The sequence below is a fragment of the Scylla paramamosain genome, chromosome 28 (assembly GCF_035594125.1).
Source record: "Scylla paramamosain isolate STU-SP2022 chromosome 28, ASM3559412v1, whole genome shotgun sequence".
Taxonomy (NCBI): domain Eukaryota; kingdom Metazoa; phylum Arthropoda; class Malacostraca; order Decapoda; family Portunidae; genus Scylla; species Scylla paramamosain.
The window spans coordinates 13,774,708-13,789,689 of record NC_087178.1 but is presented as its reverse complement, the minus strand read 5'-3'; the positions used below and the strand labels follow the sequence as shown (position 1 = coordinate 13,789,689).

The 14,982-nt window shown below is 36.7% G+C and overlaps 1 protein-coding gene and 1 long non-coding RNA gene across 7 annotated transcripts in view; one reads left to right on the top strand and one right to left on the bottom strand.

Moving 5' to 3' along the window:
- Nucleotides 1-8,372, top strand: part of LOC135114955 (uncharacterized) — a 22,117-nt gene extending 13,745 nt beyond the window's left edge. For 5 of the 6 annotated variants that reach the window (XM_064031266.1, XM_064031272.1, XM_064031268.1 and 2 more), the window contains exons 9-11: nucleotides 5,341-5,500; nucleotides 5,763-5,874; nucleotides 6,744-8,372. The gene's annotated coding sequence lies outside the window, so the exon portion shown is untranslated. The remainder of the gene's footprint in view (nucleotides 1-5,340; nucleotides 5,501-5,762; nucleotides 5,875-6,743) is intronic. The other variant, XM_064031267.1, reaches the window with a different exon arrangement.
- Nucleotides 182-14,982, bottom strand: LOC135114959 (uncharacterized). Its single transcript, XR_010275728.1, has 5 exons — nucleotides 14,822-14,982; nucleotides 3,938-4,179; nucleotides 3,501-3,605; nucleotides 1,743-1,889; nucleotides 182-1,561 (listed from the first exon to the last, which is right to left on the bottom strand). It is a non-coding gene; the product is annotated as an uncharacterized LOC135114959 (long non-coding RNA).

Sequence of the window (14,982 nt, the reverse complement as noted above, 5' to 3'; positions counted from 1 at the left end):
GGGAGGCTGTGGTTGTCGGAGGTGTGTCTGTGTGCGTGTGTGTGTATATGTGGGTTTAAAGTAACGCAGTGCAAAATGAAAAAAAAAAAAGTATAAATGAAAAGTCTCGAGATATCCATTTATTACTTTTATTTTCCTCTGTTATAGGAGTGAAACAAGAGATCAAAAAAAGAGAAAATTCAGGGTCAATATTTTATTGGATTAGGAGGAATGAACATAAGCTTGCATTTCAGAATCATAACGAATGGTCGGTTACTACTGTATTATATATGTGTGGAAGGATGTGGGTATTGAAGTTTAAATAAAGTAACAATTATTTCATGAAACAGAAAAAAAGAGTAAAAATTTGCAATAATTTACACAACAATTTACACATAACTCCTTCCCTTTCACCTAACAACCTCGGGGGATTAGAGGATGGGGACGCGGAAAGCGAGGTTTTATGGTGGGGAAAGCCGAATTAGGCTAAATTTGGACATTCATTAAGTCTAAGGATGAGACGCCATGTTTTGTGAAGTGGGGAAATTTCTACCATAACCTATCTTTACCTAACCTAACTGGAGTGTGGAGGTGGGGCTGCTCCCCCCTAAGGATACTAACCTAACCTATCATTACCTAACCTAACCGAGGGAGCTTCGTCCCCCTTGGACCCTCCCTTTTAAGGACACTAACCTAACGTGACCTAACAGGGACTGCCCCCTTAATGACACTAACCTAACCTAGAATTACCTAAGTTAACCTAACGTTACCTAATCCAACCTAACGTAACCTAACCGGGGGAGCTTCGCCCCTTCTGGACTCCCCCTTAAAAACACTAACCTAACCTAGCGTTACCTAACCTAACCTGACATTACCTAACCTAACCAGTACGTACCGCGGCAGTCACACGCTATTCCTCACGGGCCGGCATCTGAAATCGTCATATATTAAGAAATAAGATACAGTAACACTCACCAAGAAAGGAAATAGTGCCAAACTTCAAGACTGTAAAGATTAAAGAGATCATTTTCAAAGGTATAACAGCAATCGTAGATCCCAATTTTCCAAAGTTTCCATGATGACAGCTCAAACTGGCATGGCGCCATGACACCCTCACCCTCCCTGACGGGGCAGCGTGGAATAATACCCTCTGAGTGTTCTTTGTATATCGCGCTAATAAAATGTGCCTCATCATAAAATGCTCATAATAAAATGCTCATCTTGTTTCAGTAATTTCAATACAACAAACAGGCTGCAGTTATGTATGGATAAAAAAAAAAAAAGACCTTTTATATATTTTACCCACAATATGAACTACTTCCTGGGGCGCATAGGAAGTGTTCCAGGGTTCAGTGTGTAAAAGGAGCCGTACTGTGCACACGAACTAGACAGTTAAGTATAAGAAGACGCTGTCTAAAACTTTTACAGGCGTATACAACAGTAAGTATACAATACCATCATGTCAATGTTCAACGGCAAAGTAAGGAGTTATTATAAATATTAACCGAAAAAAGTTGAGTCAACTGTGATGATTCCTTCACATCTTTATTCTTCCCCGTCCCTGTCGTCCATATTCGCTTCCCTGGAGGGGAGGAGATATTGGTTAGGTCAGAGAGAGAGAGAGAGAGAGAGAGAGAGAGAGAGAGAGAGAGAGAGAGAGAGAGAGAGAGAGAGAGAGAGAGAGAGACTATAAATACTGACTTAGTTCAAAGATCTCTGTTGTTTAAAAGAGGCAAAAATATATAGAATCTTTATCTAAATACCGTGTCCAGATGTGGTGATTCTCCCAGAAGTCATCATCATCATCATCATCATCATCGTCATAATCATCATCCTCGTCCTCTTCGTCCCAGTTCTGGTACTCTCCATTCATTCCGTCTGATTTCATGTCGCGAGGCTGATTTTCATCTCTGTTAGTAGAGGGACTGTGTTATTGTGTTCCTGTATGAAGACAATGGTTCCCTTCCCAGATCATTGTATAAGGACAACTGGTTCCTTCCCAGATCACACTGGCGATGAGTATATCGCAGAAGGTCCTCTCAGGTAGCTCAGTAATAATGTTAATGCAGAGGGAGGACTTAGGTTTGTTTCACACAGGGAATGCCATAATATTATGTTAGGCTCACTAACTTGTAACTTCCCTTACTATCATGTTCTTAAATTTTCCTCAGGATCATTGCAATCTTTAATCTCCGTCAATATAAACCCGGCCCGCTCTATAATAAGGTATGTTAGGTTACGTTATGTTAGATAAGGTTGGGGGATTTATCATGGGTGGAGCAATTCTGGGTGAAATTTTCATGGAGGAATCCTCGTGAGTTGAATTATTGTTCTTCACCAGTCATGTTCACGCTAATTTCACACATGCACCACCCAATTTTCAACGCAATCATTACTACAAGGAGCTTCTAACATCATCAAGTCACCTAATAGTTATTCATAAATATAATTCATAAATTGGATAAATTCTGACATCACGTAATCTTAATTATATACTAACAAAAATAAGCAAACACATGTACATCCTATAATTAAAGAGCACGACAGTTTCGTTTCAGTGTCAACACAATGTTAGTTTTAGTTATAGGTTTTAGAAGTACTCTAGAATGTGCTATCCCTGTATGTTATCCTGGACTGACACAAACACAACACAATCAACTTGCGAAGAAAAAAAGTTTCAGGAAAAATTCTTGAGAATACGTAAATTATGATGCAGCATTAGTAATTTTGAATACACAATCTTTGTATCTCAGATGACAGGAGTTGGCTATCAGATTTGTAAGAAATATGTTAAAGTCCGACCAACACGAGCATCTTTTACTACAGAGTCTTGCTTAATATACATGGCAGGGACACAAGAAAGGGAAAGCTGTTGTTACAGGCAGCGCGTTGTAAGACTGAAAGGTACAAAAACTCCTTGCATAGTATAAAAATTAAACTTGCTGTCAAAGGAGTGATGCGTTAAAGAAATAAGAATATCATCTCTGATTTATTCATATCTGGTTTATACGACGAATCGTTTTCAACATTAAACTGACAGTGAATTTTTAATAAAAAATTTTAGTCATATGTTATGTTTTGATACGATTTTAAAAGTGATTCTTAATCGAATATTTTAGATTTATTATTGAATGTGGTATTTAAAGAAGAGATTTAGAAATGTATGACAAATGACTATAATGACAATAATAATAAAAAAAAACAATGATAATAATAATTGATGGTTTATTGTCCAGACAATAATGATAATAATAATAATAATAATAATAATAATAATACTAATAATGAAAGCATTAATTTTTCCTCGAGTAATGCATCATGTTGAGCCATTTCATGAACACGAAACAAATGACAATAGCATCACTACCTCATTCACCTTACTCATAATTATAACAAACACCATAGAATGTCACACATGGATTTATAGTATGAGTTACAATCCCTCATCACAATAACTGACACAAACTATATCACTACAGTCACGAGTTTTGTTATATTATGGAATGAGTGCAGCTATTTACTTTGCTCTTGGTGGTGGCTCCCTCTGCGTGCGCGGGTCCTCTTCCACCAGAGGGAGGCTGCATGAGACCGTCACCCCCAGCAGCACGAGAAGCGCCAAGAAAATCCTGTCATAATGTGTTATGGTTTGTTAGGTTAGGTTAGGTTAGGATTGTGAATGGCGTGAGTGTTTTGGATGATCAGGCAGGCAGATTCTCTCTCTCTCTCTCTCTCTCTCTCTCTCTCTCTCTCTCTCTCTCTCTCTCTCTCTCTCTCTCTCTCTTCTCTTCTCTTCTCTTCTCTTCTCTTCTCTTCTCTCCTTACCTATCCTTTCATTTAGTTTCTCATTACTTTCTTTTTCCCATTTACTTTTCTCCTTACATTTGTTTCCTTTCATGTCCTTCCTTCTCTCTCTCTCTCTCTCTCTCTCTCTCTCTCTCTCTCTCTGCGGAACACTCGCCTCATGGATGCTATCGCCGCGAGAGGGCTTCCTTCTACCGCCGGAACTGTAGTCCTCACGCGACTACGCTGATCAGGGCGTGGCGCAGTTGTCGACCCACCACCAGCACAATAACACTTGTGACGTGGTCTTTGCGATGTTGGCCTTTGCGACGTGTGTGTGTGTGTGTGTGGAGGCACAGGTGGTTGTTGTTGGGGGATGAGGGAGGAGGGGCTTCGTGCGTGTGGTGAGCGAGGGTCAGGCTGTAGGTGGTCGAGATCGAGGGGTGGTGCAGAAAGGAAAAAAATAAAAATAAATAAATAAAAAATAAATAAATAAATAAATAAAAATAAATAAAAACAGGACGAAGCGTTATATTCCCCAAACAGCAATACCCTCCCACCCTCCTCCCCTCTCCTTCACTCTGTCAAACACCTGTGAGGCGCCACGTGGTCGCTGCTTCGTTGGAGACTCCGTGACGCACCTTCGCAACTCGCCGCTATCCTCATAAGCTGGGCGAGATCAAGGTTAACATCTGAATACATAATAGAAATAGGGTCAAGTAGAAGAACAATAAGTGAGTTAGTAAGACTTGGTAAAGGATGAATAGAATATGTTGGATTATTCAACTTGGAGTTTCATCATGTAAAAACAAAATGTATCATTTACGGAATTATTAAGGTATAGAAATTACGATAGCAAAATGTAAGTTAATGGGATTATATGCTGGCTGTATGGTGATATTTTGGATTACTCAACGGGGGAGTTTCATGTTGAAGCAGAATGTGGTGTACGATCCAGGTGTTGTTTTTATCATTTACGAGTTACATCACGTCATACTACTTATATTGAGCTCTGTATGATGTTTTTTTTTTATTGTTCTATGAATATTTCAAGCTCAAGCAAAAGCATTTAAATTTTTGTGCAGAGCTTTACTTATACTAGGTTGTCCTAATGTTGGATAACTGTGTGTTGATAAAACCTGATTGTTTGCATCGGAAACAAATGTCGCTTTTAGATAAGTTGGTGTGTGTATTTGCGTGTTGTTTTCGTTGTGATTTCTCGGTATAATAAAGTTTCACTGAAACATTAGAGTGTAACACATACACACATTTACAAACGTACACACACAGCATACATGGTCGGTGTGGGAGGCTACCCAACATTCAATACACGTGTATGTAGAACTTGTAGAGAGATCCTTGTCTACCTGTCGTCCGTCCACCTGTGCTACCCTCCCTCTGTCCCCCCTCCCTCTTGTTCGTTACTCCTTTTGTGCTGCATCAGGTGTGTGTGTGTGTGTGTGTGTGTGTGTGTGTGTGTGTGTGTGTGACACTTGTGACGTTCAGGACAAAGAAGCCATTTCAGCCACAGACGCTTTGGTACAGACATTGGCACAACTACTCATCTCGGTTGTCCCTCAGCGTTCCCCGTGTTGCTTGTGTTGCCTGAAAGCGAGTCCGCGTCACTGGCTCCTCCGAGACAAAAGAGCCGGAGTCTTGTCTTGTCGCATCGAAAAAAAAAAAAAGTTAACTACTGAATACACCTACTCGTGCTTTCAAGTTCGGGGATCATGTTACTCAGGTAAGATTCTACTAAAAAAAAAAAAAAAAAAATGCATAACTTAGCTTTTATTTATTTTATTTTTCTTATAGTTTTATATCCTGTATTTCCTCATCATTGGATCAACCATCCCTGTGAGAAAACATCAAGCAACGCTTAGTATTTAGTAGTATTCCTGTAACATAAAAGAATCCGTGACATGAGTGATATGTTAGTTGAAATATATATACATGTATACATGTGTGAGTTAGTGTGAAGGTGCAGCTGAAAATTGTTGCTTCAGGTGCTGCATGGTGGTGGCGGTGGTTGTAATAGTAGCTGTCCATTTGACGTCCGCTGAAGTCCAGGATAGAAAGCGAGAACCGGACGATCTCGACTACTTAGATGAAATAAAGGTAAGTCCCTCTCTCCCTCCAGTGTTCTAAATATATGGGTCTATACATAATGAAAGAAGAAGCAATATCAATAAAGCATGTGAAACGGAGAACAAGATTAGGAGGAATACTGCATAGTTTACCATAAAAGCAACTTAGAAAACGATGTAATTTTTAAGGGAGACACAATTATTACGAGGCAGAAAAAAATGGTAGCTTTTTATTGATGTTTGTAGAGAACGGAGTAATTTTGAGGGGAACACAAATATTATGATATAATATGTTGACAGAAGGAGTTTGTTCAAGTAATGGTTTTCAGATATTTGTAGCCTCTGTGAAACTGCCAGCATTATATATACTCTTAATTTGCCCGTCACAGGGAATTCGAAGGTGACTTGCGTGAAATTATGGGCTGAATTACGTGAGAGAGAGAGAGAGAGAGAGAGAGAGAGAGAGAGAGAGAGAGAGAGAGAGAGAGAGAGAGAGAGAGAGAGAGAGAGAGAGAGAGAGTTGCAACATTTTGGTTTGAATGAGGAGCTCTCATTCATATGCAGTTTAAACATTTTGCTTTCTAAAAGACTAGTAATTTGAAATTTAAACGTTGAAGAAGTTATAAAAATGGTCTTTGCTTTAACATTCCCACAGGGGAGAGTGAAGGAGATTTAAGAAAAAAAAAGTAGAAACGTGCTTTCGTATTTTTCTATATAGTTTTTATTTATTTATTTTTCACTCGATCATGAATTAATCCCCTGTACATAGGAAATAGAGAAGAGAGGTTACTTTCTACTTCCCTTTTACGTCTCACCAAAATTTTTTTATATCTCCCTTTATCTGTGCTCTTTTTCGATCTTGACTCTGATTTTTTCCTTGTCACCCCGTGGCCGCTGCAGGACTACTCGGCCCACCAGGATGAGGTGAACGCCCGGTACTCCGCCAGGGTCAACAAAATGGACATGTTGGAAGATTACCCACAAGACGAGGACGACGACTATCACAACCTTCATAACATTCCTGACTACGAGGACGATTACGAGGACGATGATGATGATGAAGATGATGACGATGATGATGACGATGATGACGATGATGATGACGGTGGTGGATGTGGTGGTGGTGGTGATGATGATGATGATGATGATGATGATGATGAGGACGACGAGGAACGTACTCCAGTGCAAGAGGTTATAGATGAATATTTCACTAGATAAGAGAGAGAGAGAGAGAGAGAGAGAGAGAGAGAGAGAGAGAGAGAGAGAGAGAGAGAGAGAGAGAGAGAGAGAGAGAGAGAGAAACCAATGCGGCACAATGAGCTTATTCGCTTTAAAACTTTCTTAAGGTCCTCTGATTTTCCCTATTATTTTTTTTTTCACTTTCCTCCACCTTTTTCTTTACTTCACATTCTGTTATTGTTATTTTTCACCACCCCTGCACTTGCTCCTGTTCGTGTGTATGTTCGTTCATCACTAGTTAATGAGCCACCACGCCTTACATTTCTTCCACGCAGCTTTCATTGAGAGAGAGAGAGAGAGAGAGAGAGAGAGAGAGAGAGAGAGAGAGAGAGAGAGAGAGAGAGAGAGAGAGAGAGAGAGAGATTAGGTATACTGTTAGTGCGATGTGGGAAAGGGTGACAAGTCAGAAAGAGCGTGTGCTTGTTCATCAAAGTACTATAGGAAACACACAATAACAAAACAATGAAGAGTTTCCTTTTCTTGCGTTGTGTAATAATTTGTAATACTTCGGTTGTGTTAGGCATCAGTAGCATCAAGACCAGTATTCTTAAACGTTCTAGCGCTTAATCTCGATAACATTTAACAGGCTATAGTGGAGATTACTGGGGTTTTCAGATGTGTTTTTATGACTGGAGTGATGATTTAACATGGATTCTATATCATCAATAGGAAAATTCGAGTAATCACTGTGGTTCGTGAGGATGGTCCGTATATGAGAACAAAACGTTTAAGAATACAGGCTCTGACTCTCTATTAGGGTTCTTCATATAGCATTAAGTTTGTGAATAAGGAATACGGAGACAAAGAGCACTGGTATGATTCCTAGTATATTTTAGTTGATGTTGGTTGGTTAATAACACCTTGGAAGGCCTGAAAACAATATATATATATATATATATATATATATATATATATATATATATATATATATATATATATATATATATATATATATATATATATATATATATATATATATATATACGAGTATATATATAATATAATTTTTTTAAATTGAAGGGCTATATGAATCTGCTGTCGTAGCGTCTTAAAGCAGTTCATTAGTCCATTTATGCAATGTTCCTGCAGTAATAGCGCTTCTATCCGTCATTGTAGAAACTATCTGTCCTCTCCAGGTGTTCCGACAGCCATCCTAGGACCGGTTTGAGGTCTATTGTAACTTAGAAATCCCTGCAAGTTTGTACTTAGTTGTGTTGTTAATCAGTGTATATGACGCTTATCTTTTTATTGAGCTAATCCTTAAAAGTGATTATAAATTTTTCTCGCTTATTTGGTGATTTTTACTCTTACCCTTTCAACCTTGTTTATGTAAAGGATTCCATCGGTTATGCGCCGATCAGATGAGATGTTGAGGTATACCTTCGCACCTGATCTGACAAGGTATATAGGAGAAGGCAAGACAAGGCATATGTGAGAAGCCAGTCGGCCTAGAGTTGGTTCCTACAATACATATACCTATGTCGGCGTAGGTTTCTGCATACAAATCCGACTAACATGGTACCATGTACTTCAGATTTTCTTGTATGTATCTTGATTTCTTTTTTATGTCTATTCATTTACGATGATCATTTACTGGGTTACCTCCTGTTACCAGTTTCAATTCATACACCATTAATAATTTTGTAACATGGTTTTGAACATGGTCCTGTCTTCCTAATATTTTGTCTTGCACTCCAGATTTTCCTGAAATATCTTTCTTATCCATCTACTCACTATTGTCTTTCTTGCAAGCAATACTTTACCACATTACCTTCTATCACCATTAATCTTTTATCAAAATGTTCTTGTATTCATGGTTTCCTCAAATTGTTTAATTTACATTAATATATTCGCTGTTATCTTACTGCAATACAATCATTATCTATCTGGTTTGTTAGTTTTAATTTATACAGCATCAATGGTGTAGTACTTATATTTTCCTCAAATATAACTTTTTTTTTTACACAAGATTATGTATCAACGATTGTCTTTAATCAATCATACGGGAAATGCGTGATGTGCTTCTCGGTGCTGACGGTGCGAGGCGGAACGAGGAGGTGGAGGTGTTGCTGCAGGTGACATGACACTTGGGGAGGGGGCAGCGCCGGTCTCAGCTTACCTCTCACATACACAGCTCGAATGACCCTCCCCGCTGCTCCTTACCCCCCTCTCTCTCTCTCTCTCTCTCTCTCTCTCTCTCTCTCTCTCTCTCTCTCTAAAATGAAAATAAAAAATAAATAAAAATAAAAAGTTAATATCCAAGGACTGATAGACTTTTTTGATATCCTGAAGATCAAAAGGAAACTTCTTCCATGGTCTCTTCACTTTTCATTGTTTTGCTTTCGTAAGAGTTGTCATGTAACTCTAGTCTTCTCCCACCCCCCTTTGACTGGCCTATGTCCCCATGCCCCAATCTCCCCCATCTCTCCATGAGGCAGGCTGTTGGCATTTAGACCAGCTCAGTGCCGGTGCCTTCGTGACACGTGGTGGGCGCCTAGCAGAGTGCCAACCCAGAGCCACAGATGTATGAAGAGCCTTTGATAACAAGGATTCCAATAGTTCCAGTGGCCTTTGTGAGTATTATACGTTTGTTTCGAATTTTCCCCCACGTGCGAGGTGTTTGTGTGTTAATTAATGCTTTGGTTTTATCGGGGAAAATATGAAATCGAATTCTGGCATGTTACCCATTTGTATAGCTTTAATGTTTTTTTTTATTTATCGTGGGAAGTAGAATAGCGACAGCATTCGTTCATGTAATTTATGATGCACCCAGTTGTGATGACGTATAAGCGCAGGTTAAATGTTTTGACATCATAGAAAAAAAAAAGTCTATTAATGTCGGGAATAGTCTCCGTAATTTATGATGAAGTTTTGTTGAAATTTCTGCGATTGACTGGAACAAAAAAATAAAAAAATAAATAAATAAAATAAATAAATAAATAAAAATAAATAAATAAATAAAAAAAAAAAAGAAAAAAAAAAGAAATAAATAAACAAATAATTACCACTGCATATTCATCTAAACGCCTATTTGTTAATTTATACATCTATTGATTTCAAATTTTGGAGGAAAAAATAAATTAATTTATATATTAATTTATTTCTTATTTTGGAGGAAAAATTACATGAAAACGGGATTTCAAGTTCGCGTTGAGATTAGCAGACAGCGGTAGCAGTGCTCGTCCTAAAGTAAAATTATGGTAATAATAACTTTATACTTCAATCCTAAAGGTGCAATCATATGTGTTACGATTACCCTTGTATTTTTCTATGTAATTTCTGCTTTAAACAAGTTAGATAAAAAACGTATTATCATTTTCAGTACTTGTATTATATTCTTTGTAAATACTGTTTCATTTTAGTTAAGCTAGAAGAAGCAGGCACATAGAACCACATGGAAAAGGCTTATCCGAAGCAGCGACCTGTATAGAAACGGGACACACATATATATCGTTACTCTTTTAGACAGGGTGGATTCAAAAGCTTTTCGTCTTAACAAATCCTCTCCTCTAACTGACTGTCTTCAACCTCTTTCTCATCGCCGCAATGTTGCATCTCTTGTCATCTTCTACCGCTATTTTCATGCCAACTTCTCTTCTGATCTTGCTAACTGTATATATATATATATATATATATATATATATATATATATATATATATATATATATATATATATATATATATATATATATATATATATATATATATATATATATGAAGGAACCGGCCAAGAGAGAGAGAGAGAGAGAGAGAGAGAGAGAGAGAGAGAGAGAGAGAAGACCCACTGAGGTGTCGGTCAAAAGCAGTCTTCAGTAATTGAAACCTCCCTCTTGAAAGAGTTCAAGTTATAGAAAGTGGAAATACAGAAGCAGGCAGGGAGTTCCAGAGTTTACCAGAGGAAGGGATGAATGATTGAGAATACTGGTTGACTCTGGAACTCCCTGCCTGCTGCTGTATTTCCACCTTTCTATGACTTCAACTCTTTCAAAGGGGAGGTTTCAATTACTGACGACTGCTTTTGACCGGCACCTCAGTGAACCTTTTTTTTTTATTTTTTGTTGCTCCTGGCCGGTGCCCCTCCTATATATATATATATATATATATATATATATATATATATATATATATATATATATATATATATATATATATATATATATATATATATATATATATATATATATATATATATATATATATAAAGCTTATATTTTCAATGTAATCACTATCCTATGTATGCAAATAGCGATTTTTTTCTTTCTCGGCGCTTGTATTTTTTAAGTAATTACGAAGTTAAGCAGTGGCGCATTATTGCTTCAGCACCCAACAGAGCAAGAAGGAAAAAAAAAAAAAAAAAAAACTTTTGTTCCAGCCGCAGCAGTGATGGGTGTGGCGGGAGTCCTGACGAGGCTGTGGTGGGTGTTTCTCCTGCCTCACCTGGCCACATCGAATCCCAGTGACAGGTATTTATGATCCCTGAGATTATGAAGATTCCTGGACATGTAAACTTTGAGTGTCCTATGGTTCTGTATATCCCTAGATACGTACATAATCAGAGGGAAGTTAGTGGTTTATCATTTGTGGTGTTCCTATAGAAGCTTCGTAAATATGTAACCGTAGCCTAGTACGGTAAGTAAATATTTCTTTTTGAGGATGAACGTACTCGATTATTTGTAAAGGACTGATTCTTTTGTTACATAAAAAAAAAATGTGCGATTGTTTATATTCTTTTAATCGATTTTTTTTTTTTTTTTTAGCGATTATTTAAATATGGGATGTATAAAGTTTCATGACCGGAAAACTTATTCAATATTCTAGTATTAACCTAGAAAATAAATTATATATATATATATATATATATATATATATATATATATATATATATATATATATATATATATATATATATATATATATATATATATATATATATATATATATATATATATATATTCCAATGGGAGCCGCCGTGGTACAGTGGAACCGCGCGCGCTTTGGGGGCCAAGTGGTCATCAGGCGCACGGGTTCGAATCCTGGCTACGGTCCGAGGGTAGGAAGGGCATCCACTCGGGGTAACGGTTCCCAAATGCCAAATCCAAAAGTCCTTCATCAGGAGGCACCGTCTCAGCCCTAACAGACTAGGGAAAACTAGACGTAAATATATATATATATATATATATATTCCAAAGAAGCAATGGATTGGCAGTGCTGGTGAGACTGTGACACTCTAAAACAGTCTTACTCTAGCAAACGAAGCATAATAAATAGCCTACTTCATTTAATAGCCTACTTCATTTGTTGTAATGTGTCATTATCATCGCTATTATCACTGTTTGGTGCTAAACCCATTCACCACTACCGACAGTTTCCAAGCATTATCTCTTGTTAGTTTGAATACTGGATGAGTAAACATGAGTATGAACGCTTTATTAACAAAAGTTTCATGCGTAATAAAATCCTCAAATGGTAGACTATCAGCAATACAATGATGCCGTGTTACTGAAAGGGTCAATTCCACATTATTGAAATATTACTCGGCTTTACAGTGGCTTGCTCATAGTTTATAAATGTCTTAATACACTTGGTTACATAATTATATATATATATATATATATATATATATATATATATATATATATATATATATATATATATATATATATATATATATATATATATATATATATATATATATATATATATATATATATATCAGGAGATATAAGTAAGCGTAAGTTAATGTTACGCTGATTAATCTTGGCTTGAGAAAATATTGATTGCCAACATTTATGCTGAATGTTTCAAGCTTTACAATTTACAATAAAAAGAAAAAAAAAATCGAACTATATGTCCCAAGCTTAATAAAGTATTAATAGTTTTAATGTAATATTAAGCTAAATAATTTAGGCTTCACAAAAGTAGTGTCAGCCTAATAATGCCCTTGATGTAATATAGGGTTAAAATGCTGAAATCTATACAACATTAATAGCCTGATAATAACTTTTCTTAATTTAAGTTTAAGGTGATAAAATCTAGACTTCAAGGAGTATTGAAAGTCTATTAATGTTCTTACGAAATCTTATTGATGTTCCTTCTCAGTATAATTAGAGGATAGAAAAAAAAAAAAAAAAAAAACCAGCCTGGTAAAACAATGATAGCTTGCTTTTAGGTTTTCGTTAATGTGCATAGACTTAACAAGTACTGTTAACTTAGTACTATTCCTTCTCAGTGCTATCCTACGTAACATATAACCATACAGAATATTGACGGGTTAGGAATGCTTGATTTAGAATCAGAAGTATCTAAAAAAAATCAAAGGTCGACAAAGATCTGACAGCATACGGTAGTAGTTATTACTTAGTAAAAGTTTTCTCGATTTAATGAGTTTAGAAAAAAAAAAATAAAAGATAAAATAAATAAAATAAATAAAAATAAATAAAATAAAAATTTACATAGGATTAATATTAATCTTTATTATGTCCAGTTAATCTATTAGCCTAGTCATAGTGCTTCCCTAATATCAATCGTTTTCACGCTAGTGGTCCTCTGGAATGGTAGGTTAGGAATTTCGGGCTTTATAGGACATCGAACAATGCTTTACTATTTAGATTTAGTATCTAATAGCTTATAATTCATCTTAAACAAAGCTTTCTCTTGTTTCCGAGCGTCTTATGAGTGATGTCTCAAACTTTTTTTTTTTTTTTATGTGTAATGGTGACTAATATTAGGTAAGCACTAGGTATTTTACTTGAATTTGAGAACAAAACTTCAAGTGAGCGAATAGTAGCTACACAAAATAGTAAAGCAGAAATTATATGTACATTAATAGTACCGGTAATGATTGCAGAGAGAGAGAGAGAGAGAGAGAGAGAGAGAGAGAGAGAGAGAGAGAGAGAGAGAGAGAGAGAGTCATATTTAGTACTGACATCTCCCATGTATCATTTAGATTACGTTTTGGTTTTCTCTTGCCATCTTCGATCCCCTAGGTAAAAATTATTTAGGGATTATGAATATCAAATAGAACCCTTGCTATTACTACACTCTACAATATCACCGACTTCCTCACCAAGCTGTCCCCATATCCAACGTACGTGGCTGTTGTTTCTCATTTGATATTATTAACTAACCTGCTCATCCATTTACGTTTTGCTTATAAGTACTCTTATGCCGCGGTTATATCAACTTATTGATATATTTACATTTTTTCTCTTTTTAGATGTACGTACACATGTACATACCTGCTACTTTTATCACTAGGTTCAGTTTTATCAATTTACTAAACACTTTCCCGTCGAATATGCTTTAAAAATCCCTAGTTGGCGTTGTACGAATTTTTAAGGATATGTTTTATGGTTCTAAAAAAAAAAAAAAAAAGATATGACAAAAAAAAAAAAAAAAAAATGAGAAAAAAAAACTTGAGAACGTGGCTAAATATGTTTGACAATTGTCGTGATGAAAGAGCAAAACATTTTTGAACGCGGTGCCTAAATCTGCAGCGTTTTGTGTGTTCTCAGGCCGCGAGTGCGCTGTGCGGAGGGACATCTGAAGCTGGAGGGCGGAGCAAATAGGAACATAAGCCTCACTACGCAGGGAACAGGGGCGGTGCTGATCAATGGCGTGGATGTGGCCGGATCTCTGCGGTTGGTGAGTGTTCAGAGAGAGAGAGAGAGAGAGAGAGAGAGAGAGAGAGAGAGTTGTTGTATACGCATGTTATAATAGGGAACCTCAGTATTACCTACCGTCCATCATGATTCCAAGCAATCATTAATTTCATGGTGCATCGTCTTTTGTAAGCGCATCCGGTACCCATTCCTTGTGGTGCATGAAAATCGATCAGTCAGTCACGGTTCATAACAAGTTTCCCATGCCCTCAACATCTAGATAACTAGTTTAAGTACAA